Genomic DNA, 20,115 nt, shown 5'->3' on the forward strand with positions numbered 1-20,115 from the left:
GGGTGGAGAAGTGATGACTTTAATATCAAGGGACCTATGTGAGGTTGCCTGACATTTGTATCTGTGAAGGTACATGTGTGAAAAGCACTGTATGCCTTCAATAATTATTTGTCAGTTGAAAGTATTTGAAAATTACTGTATATAAGTAATTGGTAGTAGAATAATGAAATTAAAAAAATATATTTCTAGGCATTTCTACATCTAAACTGTTTTCTAGTTTTATATTTTAAAAACCCTGCAGAATAGACAATAACTGTCTAAAAAACCTTTTCTAGTATGTAAGTCCATGCCTTTCACTTAATGATTCACATTATTGATAAATTGCCTCAATGATAAACTGGTCCATTTTATTAATCTTGAGTCAGGCAAATAAGAATATGTAATTGCTGCAAGTCACTTTCATTTGCCATAGTTTTCTCAAAGGCTCATCTTCATATGTCCTCAGAAATACCTAATTAACTTTTAGTTAATATGAGCCCATGCAGAATATAAATGGAATAAATTATAATTCATTGAAACTCAAATATTTCCAATTATTCATTTGATAAAATATTGAGAGTTTAAAAACATTTTTTGTATAAGTACTTAGAAAGTATGAATCTAAGCCCCACTATTTGTAAATTGTGTTACCAACATTAACCAGCTAGTTCATTGCAAGCCTAATTTATGTGGCAAGCTTGAACATTATTTAGGTGACTAAAGAAAGCTTACTATATCTAGGGTTACCAAAGAAGGTAGAATTTACTTGCTGAATTGCCTGATTTTTATGTAATGACATAAAACTTAATGTGGATGCAATATCATAATGAACAAATAGAATGAAAATATACAATTAAACATTACTGCCTGTATTAGAGTGGCAGACTTGTAAAGCAATTTATCTGCCATGATTTCAAGAATAAGACAACCTGGGTTCAAGGTGTGCCTTGCCATCTCCTCAATAACTGTGAACAAAAGTACTTTGTTTCTCAAAGACTCATTCCTGATTGTAAAGTGTGGATAATAATAGCATTCTCTCAATGGTGTTTGTATTAGTTTGCTCAGGTTATCATAACAGCATACTATAGACTAGGTGACTTAAACACAGAAATTTATTTTCTCACAGTAATAATCACTTGTGTATTTTACTTCAAAACTGCCAAAATAATGAATTATGCTTATTCCTAAAAAGAAAGCAAATTTTGCATCATACTCATACTAATAAAATAATGGTATTTACATAAAAATTAACATGATACATTTAAGAAAATTCTGAAACTATACTTCAGATATGGTCAATAACATTTTCCTCAATTTTAGAGACTGGAAGTCCACAGTCAAGGTGAAGTCCGATCTGGTTTCTGGTAAAAACTCTCTTCCTGCATTGTAGATGGCCACCTTCTCACTATGTTCTCACATGGCCTTTCATCTGTGCACAGACACTCCTGGTGTCTCCTCCTCTTCTTATAAGGACATAAGCCTATTTAATTAGGGTCCCATCCTAATGATTTGATTTAACCTTAATTACCTTCTTAAAGGTCCTATCTTCAAATATAGTCACATGGTGGTTAAAGCTTAAATTACTGAATTTTAGGGGGATGCAATTTATACCATAACAGTGTTGCAATGAAATGAAATCATGTAATGAAAGTGCTTACCACACAGTAAAAACTCAAAAGTGTTAACTGTCATACTTTAATGTCATCACCTAGGAGTAAATCTTGAATCTCTCTGATCTGGAAGCTTTACCTAGTAGATTATCTAGGTGGCTGAAGAAGCCACTTCACCTCTCACCTTATTCCCAAGGTGAACAAAATCTCACTCTTTTCCCAGAGAATGTGTTTGGTCTCTTCCCTCCAGTTCTCATACTCAGAATTTTCAGATCATTCCCCACCATTCCCCAAACCTCAAGCTTTTGCAGAAATGAGGAGGAATTTTGCAAAAATGAAATAAAACTAAACCAAAAGGAAAAAAAAAAAAGGTTTGGGTATGCTGACTGTGATATACACATACCACAGATACAAACCCACTAATTATGGCTAATGTCTACAGATTAAGAATGCATTTCCAAAAAGAGTCAAATTTTTTTTGCATTATTGAAAAATCTCAGTGTTTCATATTTTTACATTTTTTTTTACATAGTTTTATAAGCTGTTTGTCCCTTCACACACACATACCCCCTATTTGACTCCTGGATTGTTTTTATTGTTCATTAAGAATACCAGTTAGATTGCAGTTCTTGATTTTAAATCATTTTATGCAAATGTTGCCTACACATGTAAGTTTATAAATAAACAACATGTGTTTCATTTTCAATTTCATTAATATTTTACACCTAGAATTGCAATTATAGCAAGTTTACTGAAATGACTTTCCGGCTAGAATTTAAATGAAAGAACAAAGAAAGCCATCTAGCACATTGACTTTAGAAGGCTTGAGGAAGGATTATATTTTTAGACTAGGTATGGCAAACAAGTTCTGTATCTGGAACAACATCTTATAATCACTTGTATATTTTACTTCAAAACTGCCAAAATAATGAATTATGCTTATTCTTAAAAAGAAAGCAAATTTTGCATCATATTCATACTAATAAAATAATGGTATTTACATAAAAATTAACGTGATACATTTAAGAAAATTCTGAAACTATACTTCAATACTTTCCTCAATTTTAGAAACAATGCATTTAAGTCTTGTAAATTAAATCTGATATAAATCCTCAAATAACTATTTCATTTTAGAAATGTAACATATGGATCATTTTACCTTGCACTTACATAGTTTTCAAAATTCCAATGTGTTTATGCCTCACCTTTATCATAGTAAAGAATGACGGAGCATCTATATAAAGATAAAACTATAAAAAAAGACTCTGTTCTCTAGGAGTATACAGTTAAATGTTTCTTCACCTACCATTTGGGTCCCCAATAGATTGGTTGATGCCCACCCACATTGGTGAGAGTGAATCTCTTTACTCAATCTGCTGAGATAAATGTTAATCTCTTCCAGAAACACCCTCACAAACATACCCCAGAAATAATATTTTACCATCTATCTGGGAATCTGTTAGGCCAGCCAAGTTGATATATAAAATTAACTATCATACTCAGCTAATTTAAAATTTTAGAACTTGAGTGAAACTTACACAACATTCATTAGACAAGCAAATTATAATAATGAATATATGTGATTGTGCTTTTCTTATGAGCTAGGTAGTGCTTTAAATGCTTTATCTATTTTCTTAACATGCTGGGAGATGGGCGATGTTCTTGTGCAAGGAAACCTAGCTACTAGGTATGGAGCTTGGATCTGCAGTGAGACAGTGGGTCTCCACAGCTGGAGGTCTTGATCATGGTGTTTTACTGACAACTGTGCTATAGTTATGTGCACGCTATAGGCAAAGGGCTCCTCTAGGCACTGCAGTAAATCCAAAATGAATAATCTGTAGTCCCGCTTCTTAAGGTACAACTTGCAAGCACTTAATTATAATACCATGCAAAAGGATTGAACACTGATCAAGGCTCAAAGTGCTATGGAGACATAGAAGAAAATTTCTGATTGAAGGATAGGAAATGTTTTCATGAGGAAGTTGCTATGTTAGCTAGGTCTTGAAAAATGGGATTTCATACTTGACTTGATATTTCTTCCAATTTATCATTCCCTTCTGTATAATAGAATTGTGTATCCTTGTCCTTTAATATATGATGGCAGTCTTTCTCTCTAGAGTACATGGAGTGTATCAGCCTACCCCAATGATATTGGGCCTGGTTATGTTTTGCTTTGACCAGTGGAATGCTAGTGAACATTATATGAACTGGTATGATTATTTTTGGCTTCTTGGACTTCTGTCATCTCCATGAGAAAAACATGCCCAGTTAGTCACTAGGCCTCAAATGAGAAAAGTGGAGCAGTCCTGAAACCAATCTGAACCACAAATACATGTTTCTTGCAGTTAGCTACTGAGATTTTGAAGCTGATGTTATGCAACAAAAATTAATTAACATATATTTTAAGAAATAAAGTGGTAAGAGAAACATAGAGACTTTGGTTGGAGAGGATAATATAATTAAAAATACAGAGTTCCCCAAAAGATTGAGAGAATAAATCATGGAAAGTGTAAAGGTTGGTAAAGTTGCACTGTTCCATCAAGTATGATCTCTATCAGGGTAGCTATTTTGTATACTTTGTCAGTCTGTATCTATAGTATCTAGAATAGTGCCTGTAATAAAATAGGAATTTAAAAATATTTGTTGGTGAATAGTTGACCTGAATGCAATTAAGGATTTTTTTCCAACTGAAATCTAAAGACTCTCAAATATTTTTCAGTAGAGGAATTTCATAAACTGTATTATGTTAGTGGAGTTATTTTTTTGTGGGGGTGGGGGGGTGGGTAAAAAGGAAGTGTTTAGTGCCCTGTAATACTTCTGTTTTCACGTGGAAGGAGTAACACCTCTGGACAAACTCACTCTTCAACAGGGAAGATGGATTAGAGTAGCAAGAATTGGAGGTAAATGAAGACTCTTCTTTGGCATACTCCCTGTGATTTTGATAAAGCAGGCTCCTTGGTCACCACGTATCTATTTCATTGTCTAAAGTAGAAGCAAGTATGATAAATAAGCAGAACCAATCAGAATTCTTTTGGAGAACTTATTAAACCTATTTGAGTGAGACTTTTACTCTTTGGGATCTTTGTTATTCATTTGATGTGTTCCTAGTGCTGCTATTAATATCTGTGCTAACACCTGGGGAAAGTATACCTAAGAATTGTCAATGAAGAGGAAAGCATAAATGGGAAATGCAAAGGAAGAGTCTTGGTAGTAGCTTTGGGTGTCCGGATTGAGACTTGCTTGAAGGAAAATCCAGCTCTTGGAATTTTCTGTTACATTGATTTATGAAATTAAAAAAACAAAATTTTTTTCATACTTGGAGTTGGATTTCAACTGGTTTGCATTTGATTCTGTATAAATTAAAGTTGGAAGAGTTGTTATTAATGTACAGAAGGAGATGAATAGTGCAATTGAAAAGGAGAATGAGAGATATAATAGTATGGAGCCAGAAGAGTCATGGTGATTTATTGGATGTAGGGGGAAGAAAAACATGGAAGAATTAAAGATGATTCTGAAGTTTCAGTTCTGGAGGGGGGCATGGTGGCACTATCAAACTAAAAGAGCAAACAAAAGAATGGGAGTAGCTTTATGGTGTTTTCTGTTGTCTGTGACAGATTTGAAGAATCATTTGGGTGGTTATAGCATGATGACTAGAAGGTAGTCAACTTTGTGATTATAGCTCAAATGAAAGGTTTACTGTGGCAATATTTATTTAGAAGTAATCAGCAGAGTTATAGGAGGAGTCATGAAAGATTATCACTTAAGAAGAGCTGGGGCTTCCCTGGTGGCGTAGTGGTTGAGAGTCCACCTGCGGATGCAGGGGACACGGGTTCGTGCCCCGGTCCGGGAAGATCCCACATGCCGAGGAGCAGCTGGGCCCGTGAGCCATGGCCACTGAGCCTGCGCATCCGGAGCCTGTGCTCTGCAACGGGAGAGACCACAACAGTGAGAGGCCTGCATACTGCAAAAAACAAAACAAAACAAAACAACAAAAAAAGAAGAGCTGACCCATGGGGGAGACCTTCAAGATGGTGGAGGAGTAAGACGTGGAGATCATCTTCCTCCCCGCAGATACATCAGAAATACATCTGCATGTGGAACAACTCCTACAGAACACTTACTGAATGCTGGCAGAAGACCTCAGACTTCCCAAAAGGAAAGAAACTCCCCAAGTACCTGGCTAGGGCCAAAGAAAAAAGAAAAAGCAGAGACAAAAGAATAGGGACAGAACCTGCACCTCAGGAAGGGAGCTGTGAAGGAGGAAAAGTTACCACACACTAAGAAGCCCCTTCACTGGTGGAGACAGGGTATGGGTGGGTGGGGAAGCTTCAGAGCCATGGAGGAGAGTGCAGCAACAGGGTTGCAGAGGGCAAAGTGGAGAGATTCTTGCACAGAGTATCGGTGCTGACCAGCACTCACCAGCCTGAGAGGCTTGTTTGCTCACCCACCATGGCGGGGGGGTGGGGAAGGGCGGGGCTGGGAGCTGAGGCTCCTGCTTTGGAGGTCAGATCCCAGGGAGAGGACTGGGGTTGGCTGCGTGACACAGCCTGAAGGGGGCTACTGCACCACAGCTAGCTAGGAGGGAGTCTGGGAAAAAATGTGTAACTGCATAAGAGACAAGAGAACATTGTTTCTGGGTGTGTGAGGAGAGGGGATTCAGAGTACCACCTAAACGAGCTCAGACGGACATGAGCCACAGCTATCAGCGTGGACACCAGAGATGGGCATGAAATGCTAAGGCTGCTGCTGCTACAGACACCAAGAACCCTGTGTGCAAGCAGAGGACACTATCCACACCTCCCCTCCCAGGAGCCTATGCAGTCCGCCACTCCCAGGGTCCCATGATCCAGGGACAACTTCCCTGGGAGAACACATGGCACGCCTCAGGCTGTTGCAATGTCATGCCAGTCTCTGCTGCTGCAGGCTCACCCAGCATTCTGTACCCCTCCCTCCCCTCGGCCTGAGTGAGCCAGAGCCCCCTAATCAGCTGCTACATTAACCCTGTCCTGTACGAGTGAATAACAGATGCCCTCAGGTGACCTACACAGAGAAGTGGGGCCAAATCCAAAGCTGAACCCCAGGAGCTGTGCAAAGAAAGAAGAGAAAGGGAACTTTTTCCCAGGCAGCCTCAGGAGCAGTGGATTAAATCTCCACAATCAACTTGATGTACCCTGCATCTCTGGAATACATGAATAGGCAACAAATCATCCCAAAGTTGAGGTGGTGGACTTTGGGAGCAACTGTAGACTTGGGGTTTGCTTTCTGAATCTAACGTGTTTCTGGTTTTATGTTTATCTTAGTTTAGTATTTATAGTTTATTATCATTGGTAGATTTGTTTATTAATATGGTTGCTCTCTTCCTTATATATATATATTTTTTTTGCTTTTTCCATTTTTGTGAATGTGTATGTGTATGCATCTTTGTGTGATTTTGTCTGTATAGCTTTGCTTTTACCATTTGTCCTGGGGTTCTGTCTGTCCAGTCTTTGTTTGTTTGTTTGTTTAATATAGTTATAGCACTTGTTACGATTGGTAGATTTGTTTTCTGGTTTGGTTGCTCTCTTCTTTCTTCTTCTTTTAAATAATTTTTAATTTATTTTAATAAATGTATTTTATTTTTTATTTTATTAACTTTATTTTATTTATTTATTTTCTTTCTTTCTATTTTTTTTTTCTCCCTTTACTTCTGAGCCGTGTGGCTGACAGGGTCTTGGTGCTTAGGCTGGGTGTCAGGCCTGTGCCTCTGAGGCAGGAGGGCTGAGTTCAGGACATTGGTCCACAAGAGACCTCCTGGCTCCATGCACTATCAAATGGCAAAACTCTCCCAGAGATCTCCATCTCAATGCTAAGACCCAGCTCCACTCAAGACCAGCAAGCTACAGTGCATGACACCCTATGCCAAACAACTATCAAGACAGGAACACAACCCCACCCATTAGCAGAGAGGCTGCCTAAAATCATAATAAGGTCACAGGCACCTGAAAACACACCACCGGATGCAGTCCTGCCCACCAGAAAGACAAGATCCAGCCTCATCCACCAGAACACAGGCACCAGTCCCCGTCACCAGGAAGCCTGAACAATCCACTGAAGCAACCTTAGCCATTGGGGGTGACACCAAAAACAATGGGAAGTATGAACCTGCCGCCTGTGAAAAGGAGACCCCAAACACAGTAGGTTAAGCAAAATGAGAAGACAGAGAAACACACAGAAGATGAAGAAGCAAGGCAAAAACCCACCAGGCCAAACAAATGAAGAAGAAATAGGCAGACTACCTGAAAAAGAATTCAGACTAATGATAGTGAAGCTGATCCAAAATCTTGGAAATAGAATGGAGAAAATACAAGAAAGTTTTAACAAGGAACTAGAAGAACTAAAGAGCAAACACACAATGATGAACAACAAAATAAATGAACTTAAAAATTCTCTACAAGGAATCAATAACAGAATAACTGAGGCAGAAGAATGGATAAGTGACCTGCAAGTTAAAATAGTGGAAATAACTACCACAGAGCAGAATAAAGAAGAAAGAATGAAAAGAATTGAGGATAGTCTCAGAGACCTCTGGGAAAATATTAAACACTCCAACATTTGAATTATAGGGGTCCCAGAAGAAGGAGAGAAAAAGAAAGGGACTGAGAAAATATTTGAAGAGATTATAGTTGAAAACTTCCCTAATATGGGAAAGGAAAAAGTCAATCAAGTCCAGGAAGCACAGAGAGTCCCAGAAAGGATAAATCCAAGGAGAAACACGCCAAGACACATATTAATCAAACAATCAAAAGTTAAATAAAAAGAAAAAAATATTAAAAGCAGCAAGGGAAAAACAACAAGTAACATGCAAGGGAATCTCCATAAGGTTAACAGCTGATATTTCAGCAGAAACTCTGCAAGCCAAAAGGGAGTGGCAGGACATATTTAAAGTGATGAAAGGGAAAAACCTACAACAAAGATTACTCAACCAGCAAGGATCGCATTCAGATTCGACGGAGAAACTAAAACCTTTACAGGTAAGCAAAGCTAACAGAATTCAGCACCACCAAACCAGCTTTACAACAAATGCTAAAGGAACTTCACTAGGCAGGAATCACAGAGAAGGAAAAGACCTACAATAACAAATCCAAAACAATTAAGAAATGGTAATAGGAACATACATATAGGTAACTACCTTAAATGTAAATGGATTAAATGCTCCAACCAAAAGACATAGACTGGCTGAATGGCCACAAAAACAAGACCGATATATATTTTGTCTACAAGAGACCCATATCAGACCTAGGGACACATACAGACTGAAAGTGAGGGGATGGAAAAAGATATTCCGTTCAAATGGAAATCAAAAGAAAGCTGGAGTAGCAATTCTCATATCAGACAAAATAGACTTGAAAACAAAGACTAATACAAGAGACAAAAAAGGACACTACATAATTATCAAGGGATGAATCCAAGAAGAAGATATCACAGTTATAAATATTTATGCACCCAACAGAGGGGCACCTCAATACATAAGGCAAATGCTAACAGCCATAAAAGGGGAAATTGACAGTAACACAATCATAGTAGGGGACTTTAACACCCTGCTTTCACCAAAGGACAGATCATCCAAAATGAAAATAAATAAGGAAACACAAGCTTTAAATGATACATTAAACAAGATGGACTTAATTGATATTTATAGGACATTCCATCCAAAAAAAAGAGAATACACTTTCTTCTCAAGTTCTCATGGAACATTCTCCAGGACAGATCACATCTTGGGTCACAAATCAAACCTTGGTAAATTTAAGAAAATTGAAGTCATATCAAGTATCTTTCCCGACCACAACACTATGAGACTAGATATCAAGTACAGGAAAAAATCTGTAAAATATACAAACACATCGTGACTAAACAATATGCTACTAAATAACCAAGACATCACTGAAGAAGTCAAAGAGGAAATCAGAAAATACCTAGAAACAAATGACAATGAAAACATGATGACCCAAAATCTATGGGGTGCAGCAAAAGCAGTTCTAAGAGGGAAGTGTATAGCAATACAATACTACCTCAAGAAACAAGAAACATCTCAAATAAACAACCTAACCTTACACCTAAAGCAATTAAAAAAGAAGAATAAAAAAACCCCAAAGTTAGCAGAAGGAAAGAAATCATAAAGATCAGATCAAAAATAAATGAAAAAGAAATGAAGGAAACAATAGCAAAGATCAGTAAAACTAAAAACTGGTTCTTTGATAAGATAAACAAAATTGACAAACCATTAGCCAGACTCACCATGCAAAAAACGGAGAAGACTCAAATCAATAGAATTAGAAATGAAAAAGGACAAGTTACAACTGACACTGCAGAAATACAAAGAATCATGAGAGATTACTACAAGCAACTGTATGTCAATAAAATGGACAACCTGGAAGAAATGGGCAAATTCTTGGAGAAGCACAACCTTCCGAGACTAAACCAGGAAGAAATAAGAAATATAAACAGACCAATCACAAGCACTGAAATTGAAACTGCGATTAAAAATATTGCAACAAACAAAAGCCCAGGACCAGATGGCTTCACAGGAGAATTCTATCAGACATTTAGAGAAGAGCTAACACCTATCTTTCTCAAACTCTTCCAAAATATAGCAGAGGGGGGGGACATTCCCAAACTTATTCTACAAGACCACCATCATCCCAATATCATATCAAAACCAGACAAATGTGTCACAAAGAGAAAACTACAGGCCAATATCACTGTTGAACATAGATGCAAAAATCCTCAACAAAATACTAGCAAACAGAAATCAGCAGCACATTAAAAAGATCATACACCATGATCAAGTGGGGTTTATCCCAGGAATGCAGGGATTCTTCAATATACGCAAATCACTCAATGTGATACACCGTATTAACAAATTGAAGGATAGAAACCATATGATCATCTCAATAGATGCAAAAAAAGCTTTTGACAAAATTCAACACACATTTACGATAAAAACTCTCCAGAAAGTAGGCATAGAAGGATCTTCCCTCAAAATAATAAAGGCCAGGGCTTCCCTGGTGGCGCAGTGGTTGAGAGTCCGCCTGCCGATGCAGGGGACACGGGTTCGTGCCCCTGTCCGGGAAGATCCCACATGCTGTGGAGCGGCTGGGCCTGTGAGCCATGGCCGCTGAGCCTGTGCGTCCGGAGCCTGTGCTCTGCAACGGGAGAGGCCACAACAGTGAGAGGCCCGCATACAGAAAAAAATAAAAAAAATAAAAATAAAGGCCACATATGACAAACCAACAGCCAACATCATTCTCAATGGTGAAAAACTGAAACTATTTCCACTAATATCAGGAACAAGACAAGGTTGTCCACTCTCACCACTATTATTCAACATAGTTTTGCAAGTTTTAGCCACAGCAATCAGAGAAGGAAAAGAAATGAAAGGAATCCAAATCAGAAAAGAAGAAATAAAGATGTCACTGTTTGCAGATGACATGATACTATACATAGAAAAGCCAAAAGATGCTACCAGAAACTACTAGAGCTAATCAATGAATTTGGTAAAGTCGTATTATACAAAGTGTGTGCATAGAAACTCTTGCATTCCTATACACTAATGATGAAAAATCTGAAAGAGAAATTAAGGAAACACTCCCATTTACCATTGCAAGAAAAAGAATAAAATAACTAAGAATAAACCTACCAAAGGAGACAAAAGACCTGTGTGCAGGTAACTATAGGACACCAATGAAATAAATTAAAGATGATACACATAGATGGGGAGATATACCATGGTCTTGGATTGGTAGAATCAACAGTTTGAAAATGACTATATTACCCAAAGCAATCTGTAGATTCAGTGAAATCCCTATCAAACTACTAATGACATTTTTCACAGAACTAGAGCGAAAAATTTCACAATTTTTATGGAAACACAGAAGACCCCGAATAGCCAAAGCAATCTTTAGAAAGAAAAACGGAACTGGAGGAATCAGGCTCCTGGACTTCAGACTATACTACAAAGCTACAGTAATCAAGACAGTATGGTACTGTCACAAAAACAGAAATATAGATCAATGGAACAGGATAGAAAGCTTTGAGATAAACCCACACACATATGGTCACCTTATTTTTGATAAAGGAGGCAAGAATATGCAGTGGATAAAAGACAGCCTATTCAATAAGTGTTGCTGGGAAAACTGGACAGCTACATGTAAAAGAATGAAATTAGAACACTCCCTAATACCATACACAGAAATAAACTCAAAATGGATTAAAGACCTGAATGTAAGGCCAGACACTATAAAACTCTTAGTGGGAAACAAAGGCAGAATGCTCTATGACATAAATCACAGGGAGATCCTTTTTGACCCACCTCCTAGAGAAATGGAAATAAAAACAAAAATAAACAAATGGGACCAAATGAAACTTAAAAGCTTTTGCATAGCAAAGGAAACCTCAAACAAGATGAAAAGACAACCCTCAGAATGGGAGAAAATATTTGCAAACAAAGCAACTGACAAAGGATTAATCTCCGAAATTTACATGCAGCTCATGCAGCTCAATACCAAAAAGCAAACAGCCCATTCCAAAAATGGGCAGAAGACCTAAATAGACATTTCCCAAAGAAGATGTACAGTTTTCCAACAAACACATGAAAAGATGCTCAACATTACTAATCATTAGAGAAATGCAAAACAAAACTACAATGGGATACCACCTGACATCAGTCAGAATGGCCATCATCAGAAAATCTATAAACAATAAGTGCTGGAGAGGGTGTTGAGAAAAGGGAACTCTCTCGCACTGTTTGTCGGAATGTAAATTGATACAGCCACTATGGAGAACAGTATGGAGTTTCCTTAAAAAAATTAAAAATAGAACTACCATATGACCCACCAATCCCACTACTGGGCATATACCCTGAGAAAACCATAATTCAAAAAAGTCATGTAACAAAATGTTCATTGCAGCTCTATCTCCAATAGCCAGGACATGAAAGCAACCTAAGTGTCCTTCAACAGAAGAATGGATAAAGAAGATGTGGCACATATATACAATGGAATATTACTCAGCCATATAAAGAAAAGAAATTGAGTTATTTGTAGTGAGGTGGATGATGGACCTAGAGTCTGTTACACAGAGTGAAGTAAGTCAGAAAGAGAAAAACAAATACCGTATGCTAACACATATATATGGAATCTAAAAAAAAAAAAAAGTAGAGAATGGACTTGAGGACATGGTGTTGGGAACGTGTAAGCTGAACAAAGTGGTATAGACATATGTATACTGCCAAATGTAAAATCGATAGCTAGTCAGAAGCAGCCACATAGCACAGGGAGATCAGCTCGGTGCTTTGCGTCCACCTAGAGGGGTGGGATAGGGAGGGTGGAAGGGAGACGCAAGAGAGAGTATATATGGGGATATATGTATGTGCATGGCTTATTTACTTTGTTATAAAGCAGAAACTAACACGCCGTTGTAGAGCTATTATACTCCAATAAAGATGTTTAAAAAACCTATATATATATATATATATATATATATGTACTATATATATAATAAGGGGTAAGACTTGAGATCTGTAGTGAGTTAGCAAGCTGAAAATCCAGGAGAGCTGATTGTGTTATGTCCCTGAGTGAATCTTGCCTATATCCTTATTTTCTATTATATTTTCCCTTTTATATTTGTAGATTTTATTGTTGCTAAGGGAAAGTGGCAACAGGTAGGAGATTATGCTCAATAAACCTGACGACATGAATTAGGCCTGAAGGCCAGTAAGTAGAATGTCTCAAAACACTGGTGAGCCTTGGACAAATTTGCCTTGGGTCACTACTCAAGACCTCATATGGACTCTTTTCTCTTTGTCTCCCTGAGAATCAGTTTGTTTATTCCATCTACTAGGAAGTGCAGCAAGTAAGGTTTGCTGATGGTGACAGCTGGCATCTGGTCAGGATATAGACACCCAGGATGTAAAAGCAGCATATTTTATTCCAACTATCTCAGCTCTCAGAGGCTGTCCCAGTTCAATCCTCATCCCCACCCAAGGAAATTCATGCTTCATCCATGTACTCTCACCATAGACCTGAACAGCATTAGTATCTTTTGAAATTGTACACTTTTACTGAACACACCTACCTGGACCAAGAGTCAGAGAAGCTGAAGGAAGATCCTAGGGAAGGTGGAATATTTTAAGGGTCAGCAGCTGTGTCACACTAATAAGGTGAGCAAGTAATTAAGTAGCAGTATGTGTGATCTACAAAATGGCTGTTGCTTCACTTCTGTCTTTCAAATACAATCTACCCTCCATATCCATGGATTATAGGGCTCCATATCCAAGAAGTCAACCAACAACAGATTGAAAATTTTGGAAACAAAAATTACAGAATTTCCAAACATCAAAACTTGAATTTACAACACTGGCAATTATTTACATAGCATTTCCTTTGTATTTACAACTATTTACATAGTATTTACATTGTATTAAGTATTATAAGTAATCTAGAGATATTTTAAAATATATGAGGCTATACATAGGTTATAGGCAAACACTACACCACTTTATATAGGGTATTTGAGTATCTGAGGATTTTGGTATCCTTGGGGATCCTGGAATCAGTCCCCCACAGATACCGAGGGATGACTGTATCATGCACAAGAATCTCTCTTATGACCCATCTTAATGGGAAATTAGTAGGAAAAGGATTTCTGGGAAAGGCAGTTTGGCCTAGCTAAATGGACATATTATAAAGACACCCAAGTATGTTTCATTGTTATTTAGTATGTTAAAATATCTGTATTGATTAACTGTGTTTGTTTTCTACTTATTTAAAAGCTTCTAACATTCTATAAATATATAGATTTGGTAAATTTCTAGGAATTATTCCCTTAAATTAATATGAAAATATTCAGAGAGAGTAAATTTGTTATTAAATATAAAAAATTTGTCAATTGTTACAATATTTCATGGAATAATTATAGGGGGTTTGGGACACTTTACTGATTATGGTTCAACTATTTTAATCTACATACAAGGATTATTTTGGCTTTCTGTTGCTTTTCTTCAAACATTGTCAATATTTTTTGCAATTGATATTTCCTGGAAATACAATAAATCCAATTATTTAAAAGAAAAGAAGAGCTGACCCCAAGAGAAGAGTCTATGACTGAACTGGTGAAATATTTCTACTTAGGGATGGGGAGAGAAAGAAAAAGCCCTGATGGAGACAGAGTGAGAACTTAGGTTAGATACAAAAAGAACCAGATGAAAGGAACTTAGCATTTATTTAGAACTGAATGTAATGTTTTCAAGCACTTTCCATGTATTTCATTTCCCCCTCGAAACCCTGTGAGAAAGACATTCTGAGTGAACTAACACTTGGCAAGGTTTAAGAAAATTGGCCAAGATCCCGAAACCAGGAAGGGCAAAGCTGGGATTCAAACACAAGTCTGTTTGATTCCAAAACCCATGATCTTTCTGCCACCTCTTGCCGTTCCCTTACCAAAGGAGTGTGCTGTTATCAGAGCCAATGAAAAATAAACTACCAGAAACGGTTCAAGGCCAAATGCTGGGGAAAGCATTAATGCAATACAGACTAATTTGAGATCAACCAGTTCTCCTATTATTTTGCAGATGGAGAAAGGGAAGTTAAATGATTTTCCCATAATTGCACAGTTGGCTAACATTAGAACCAGAAAAGAGTTCTCAGGTTTCCTTATAGCTACTGTGGTGCAACTGTCTAGCACCACGTTCTGCCTCTAGTATATACTGAGAATCACGATACATTCAATAAGGACTACAGCCTTAGTAGTGTGTCATAGACTATTGAGCATATCTGCAGCATCTCCATGCCTAGTTGATCTTGCCTTATATCTTAAAAACGTTTCTTTTAAATTCAATTAAGAATATTGCATACAATGAAGAGTTGAGAATATGCAGTACAAGAAAAGCATGAATTTCACTGGTGAGTTCAGGTAAAATCTAACTGGCCTTGATACTCCAGTTTCTGCTCGCCTGACCAATAGTAAGATTTGTTAGCTAATCATAAGCGAAATAGGTTTTTCTCCAGTATTATATCCTGTTAATGCTCAACTTGACCATAGATATACCACACATGTAATCACCCTTTCAATGTTAATAGCTCTGAAGGAAATAAAAAGAAGTAATTGAATAGAGAGAGAGGTATAGTTGTGGTAGAGAGATGTGGGCAGGGATATCTTTATAGGGAGGTGACAGAAGACCATTCTGAGTTCTGTATGCTTAGAAGGAGCCATCCATGAGAAGAGATCCAGACAGATGGCAGAGCAGGGGAAAAAACACAAGGTGTAATGCTATTATATTTGAAGAATAGGACATTCGGCAGTAAAGATGATACTTTTCTGTTTTGGGGAGAGGTTGTTTGGGCTTTTGGTTCACTAGCTTCTTTCTTCAGAAAGGGAGCTTGTGTTAGTCTTACAGTCCAGATTAAATGCATCCATATCCTTTTTTCACCTTTATCAAGAAGATGGAAATTATTGCTTATCTTTTTACCAGGTACATTTTCCAAGAAAAGGATTTTCAAGTCCATTATTGCCTATGGTCCTCTGACTTTTCAGTCCATGGCTTACATGACCAGTATTCACAGGTTAGGAAAATAAATCATAGCTGTAAGGATAATTAAGGCATAACATAAAATTTAATTGGTTTTCTTTATTGACAGATTAGTGAGAAAATAAATAAATACTTTAGAAATATTCCCTTCTAATTGTCAAGACAATATGCCTAAATCAGTGGATCCCAAATTTATTACATGTCTGGTCCCTTATACCAAATACTTACCATGCCTCCAGAGCAAGCAATTGATTTTATAGGTCAGAGATGGATCTGAGTATACTTTTAAAAGCTTTGTAGGTGATTCTGATACTATCAATGGTTGGTGATTGCTAGTTTATGGAACAAAAAGTATCATTGTCATCCTCCCTTAATGTCCACTGTATCAGTAATCTTTTGTATAGAATATTGTATAACAAACTGCCCCACATCAAAATAGCTTAAAGCAATAAGCCCTAATTTAACTCATGAGTCTGAGAGTGGGTGAGTAAGGCTGGTTTTGATGGAGTGGTTCTTCTGATACCATCTGGGCTTATTCACATATCAGGCCATCAGCTGACTATTTTCTGAGGCAATGGAAGTGACTGGGCCATGTTTCTTTCATTCTCTAGTAGGCTTGCTTGGGCAAGTCAGGAAGGCAGAGAAGCAAGAGAATGAATAGAAACATGAAAATACTTTTTCAAACCTCCATTTGCATTAAGTTTGCCTGCATACCTTTGGCCAAATAAAGTCACATGGCCAAGCCAGAATGTGTGGTCACTGTGAGATTATAAGACATTGGGGGGATGAGAAGAGAATTGGGACATTAACACCATTAATATATCACATCCTCTATATCCACAACTCTACCAGTGCCAGAGCATATTTATTTTTAGGCTTTCCCTGCTACCTTACCTCCTACCCTGACTTGAACCCTATAGCTAGAGAGACATAGTAAGTTATGCAAGTTAGGCAGTAAATGAGATACCATCTCATTTCTCAGCAGAGCAGATTTAGTCTAGAAGGTTTTATCTTGTTGTTTAGAGAGATACTAGTACTTGGATCATTATGAATGACAAAAAATATTCCTCAATAACTGTTCCTCACTTCTTATCCTTCTGGATTCTCAGTCTTGACTCCTCACGCCTTCCTTCAACACCCCTATTCATCTGATATCTGAATTGGCAATCTCCTCCTCTGCTTGTTCAGAAATAATCTGCTACTCCCTCCCTATTGACATAATTCAGATTTCAGGTTCTAATCATAAACAGTTGCTGCAACATCTTAATATTTAAGGTGTACAAATATTCATTGATTTATAAATTGTGTGACTGCTGACCACACAAATCTTTCTATCTGTGGAGAGCCTCACATTGGATGAGTACTGGAGGGATACTGACAGAGGCAGAGCAAATATATTAACCCTTGTCAGACTTTCATCATTGGGTGAAGATTGCTGATACACTGGAAGAGTTTAGGTTTCATTTGGGGTGGTGATGCCAGTGACTGCAGGGGTTTTTACCAGGGGTATTGGCTTTTGCTGCTATTGGTAGGAATATTGGAATCCGGCAGGGGTTTAAAAATGCATATCCTGTTGCTACTTTTCTTGATTTTCATGCCAAGCCTCTTGGGTTCTTGAACCTCTCTGAGCTCAGTTCTGATATTTTCTAGTCATTTCTGTGATCAACTAGAAGCTAAAAATGTAGAATGAAACACTGATTGTTTCTTCTGAGAATTTAGGGAACCACCAAAGTTTTGAAACCTTTGCCTCACAGGTTGATTTTTTTTTTCTTTATTAATCTCATCACATCTCCCATAATTCCTAAAATAGAAATTCTAGAGCCTCAAGATAATCATGTCTACTGCAATCAGAATATCCTGGGTAAAAAGTGACAGCCATATAGAATTTTTTTTTCAAGATAGTAACTTATATGTTAAAAGTTATGAGACCAGTGTGCTGAACTGTTACAAATTATTGGCTCCTGAGAAGGATAATGCAGTGTCTTTCTACAATGACATGTTGATATACTTGCAGTAAGAAAAGTGGGAGCAAGGTGATTGCACTGTGATTTTTTGTTTTCCAGACTTTGAGGAGCATAGCTAATACACAGAATTCACCTTAATTTTTTAATAGGAAAACTATTTTCGCATTCTTAGAATGTTATGCAAGTCATTATCCCTAATGACTTAACCAGCTGCTGTGCTCAACTATATTTCTCTGTGTGAAAACTTGATGATTAATGTGACTAATGTAATGGTACAAGTACCACTTACCTACTTTTAAGCTAAACAACTAAATTCTCTATTCAAATACATTGGGATTACAATATTTCCACATTGGCTTGCACAGTTCAGTGTTTCTACCCAGAGGATGTCTTTAGAGATCTCTGATTAACTACATTATCCTCACAAAGCTTAAGCAATTTCTTTTATTAGCTGTTTTTCTTTAACAGCACCCAGGAGTGTTGGAAATTATTTTTAAGGTTAAAAATGAGTGTGTTTACACACCTTTTCATTAGAGATCTAATTAGCTAAGTAATTTAAATAGCAGAAGTTGAGAGTTTTATAAAATACAAGAAGAGTGGCTACTTTATAATCATCTCCACAACAAAAACACTCTTGAAATAGTGCTTGATTTTATGAATAAACTGTTTCAAGATATGAGTTTAAAAAGAATTGTGATACATTTTCCCTAAGATTAGGTAAAACTAACTTCAGAGGAAGGTGAAAAATAAGAGCCTATTACCTTTTAGGACATTATTTATTCTGTAATTCAACTGTTTGATTTATTTGCACTTGGTACTTCTGAAAGGGTTTCTTTAACTCTATTCATCTTATTCATAATATGTCTGAACTTACTGAAGCTAATCTCTTCTTGACGGTGCAAGGGAAGACAGCAGGTAAAGCTTTCAGGGTCATAAAGACTTAGCATCTGACCCAAGTCAGCCTCTACTCATGTCCTTACCATTACCAACAGATAAACAGTGGTTGATACTATGGCTATTCATATTTTGAAGATACAGTAATTGTCCTGAATTGGACAGTTTTCAGGTGGTCTTTCATGTTTCAGTAAGAAATTCCAAGCAGATAATTAATGCTCACATTTTGGGCCCTTAATACTATTCCTTCAATAAATACAGTCAGTCTGAGGCTGAATCTTCAAATACACTGGAAACTAGGACTTCCCTTATGAAGATATAATACTTCAGTCCTCGTTTTGTATATATCTGCCACATTTTCTTTATCCATTCATCTATCAGTGGACGCTTTGGTTGTTTACATATCTTGGCTATTGCAAATAATGATGCAATGAACATAGAAGTGTATATAACTTTTTCAATTAGTGTTGTTCTTTTTGTCAGAAAAATATGCAGAAATGGAATTACTGGATCGTATGGTAGTTCTATATTTTATTTTTTGAGGAGCCTCCATAGTGTTTTCTAGAGCGGCTGCATCAATATTCACTCCCACCAATAGTGCACAGGGGTTCCCTTTTCTCCACATCCTCACCAACTTATTTGTTATTTTGATAGTAGCGATTCTGATAGGTATTACTTAGCCATGATAAAGAATAAAATCTTGCCATTTGCAATAACACGGGTGGGCCTAGAGGGTATTATACTAAGTGAAATAAGCCAGAAAATCAGACAGAAAAAGACAAATACCATATGATTTCACTTACATGTGGAATCTAAAATACAAAACAAATGAACAAACATAACAAAACAGAATGGACTCATAGATACTGAGAACAAACAGGTGATTGCCAGAGGGGAGGAGGGGTGAGGGGGATGAGTGAAATAGTTGAGGGAGATTAAGAGGTACAGATTTTCAGTTACAAAAGAAATGAGTCACAGAGATGAAATGTACAGCATGCAGAGTATAGTCAATTATATTGTAATATCTTTGTATGGTGACAGATCATAACTAGACTTATCATAGTGATCATTTTGTAATATATAGAAATATTGAATCACTATCTTG

The sequence above is a fragment of the Delphinapterus leucas genome, chromosome 5, assembly GCF_059928025.1.
Source record: "Delphinapterus leucas isolate spDelLeu-1000000601 "Yukka" chromosome 5, BTC_Dleu_Yukka2, whole genome shotgun sequence".
Taxonomy (NCBI): domain Eukaryota; kingdom Metazoa; phylum Chordata; class Mammalia; order Artiodactyla; family Monodontidae; genus Delphinapterus; species Delphinapterus leucas.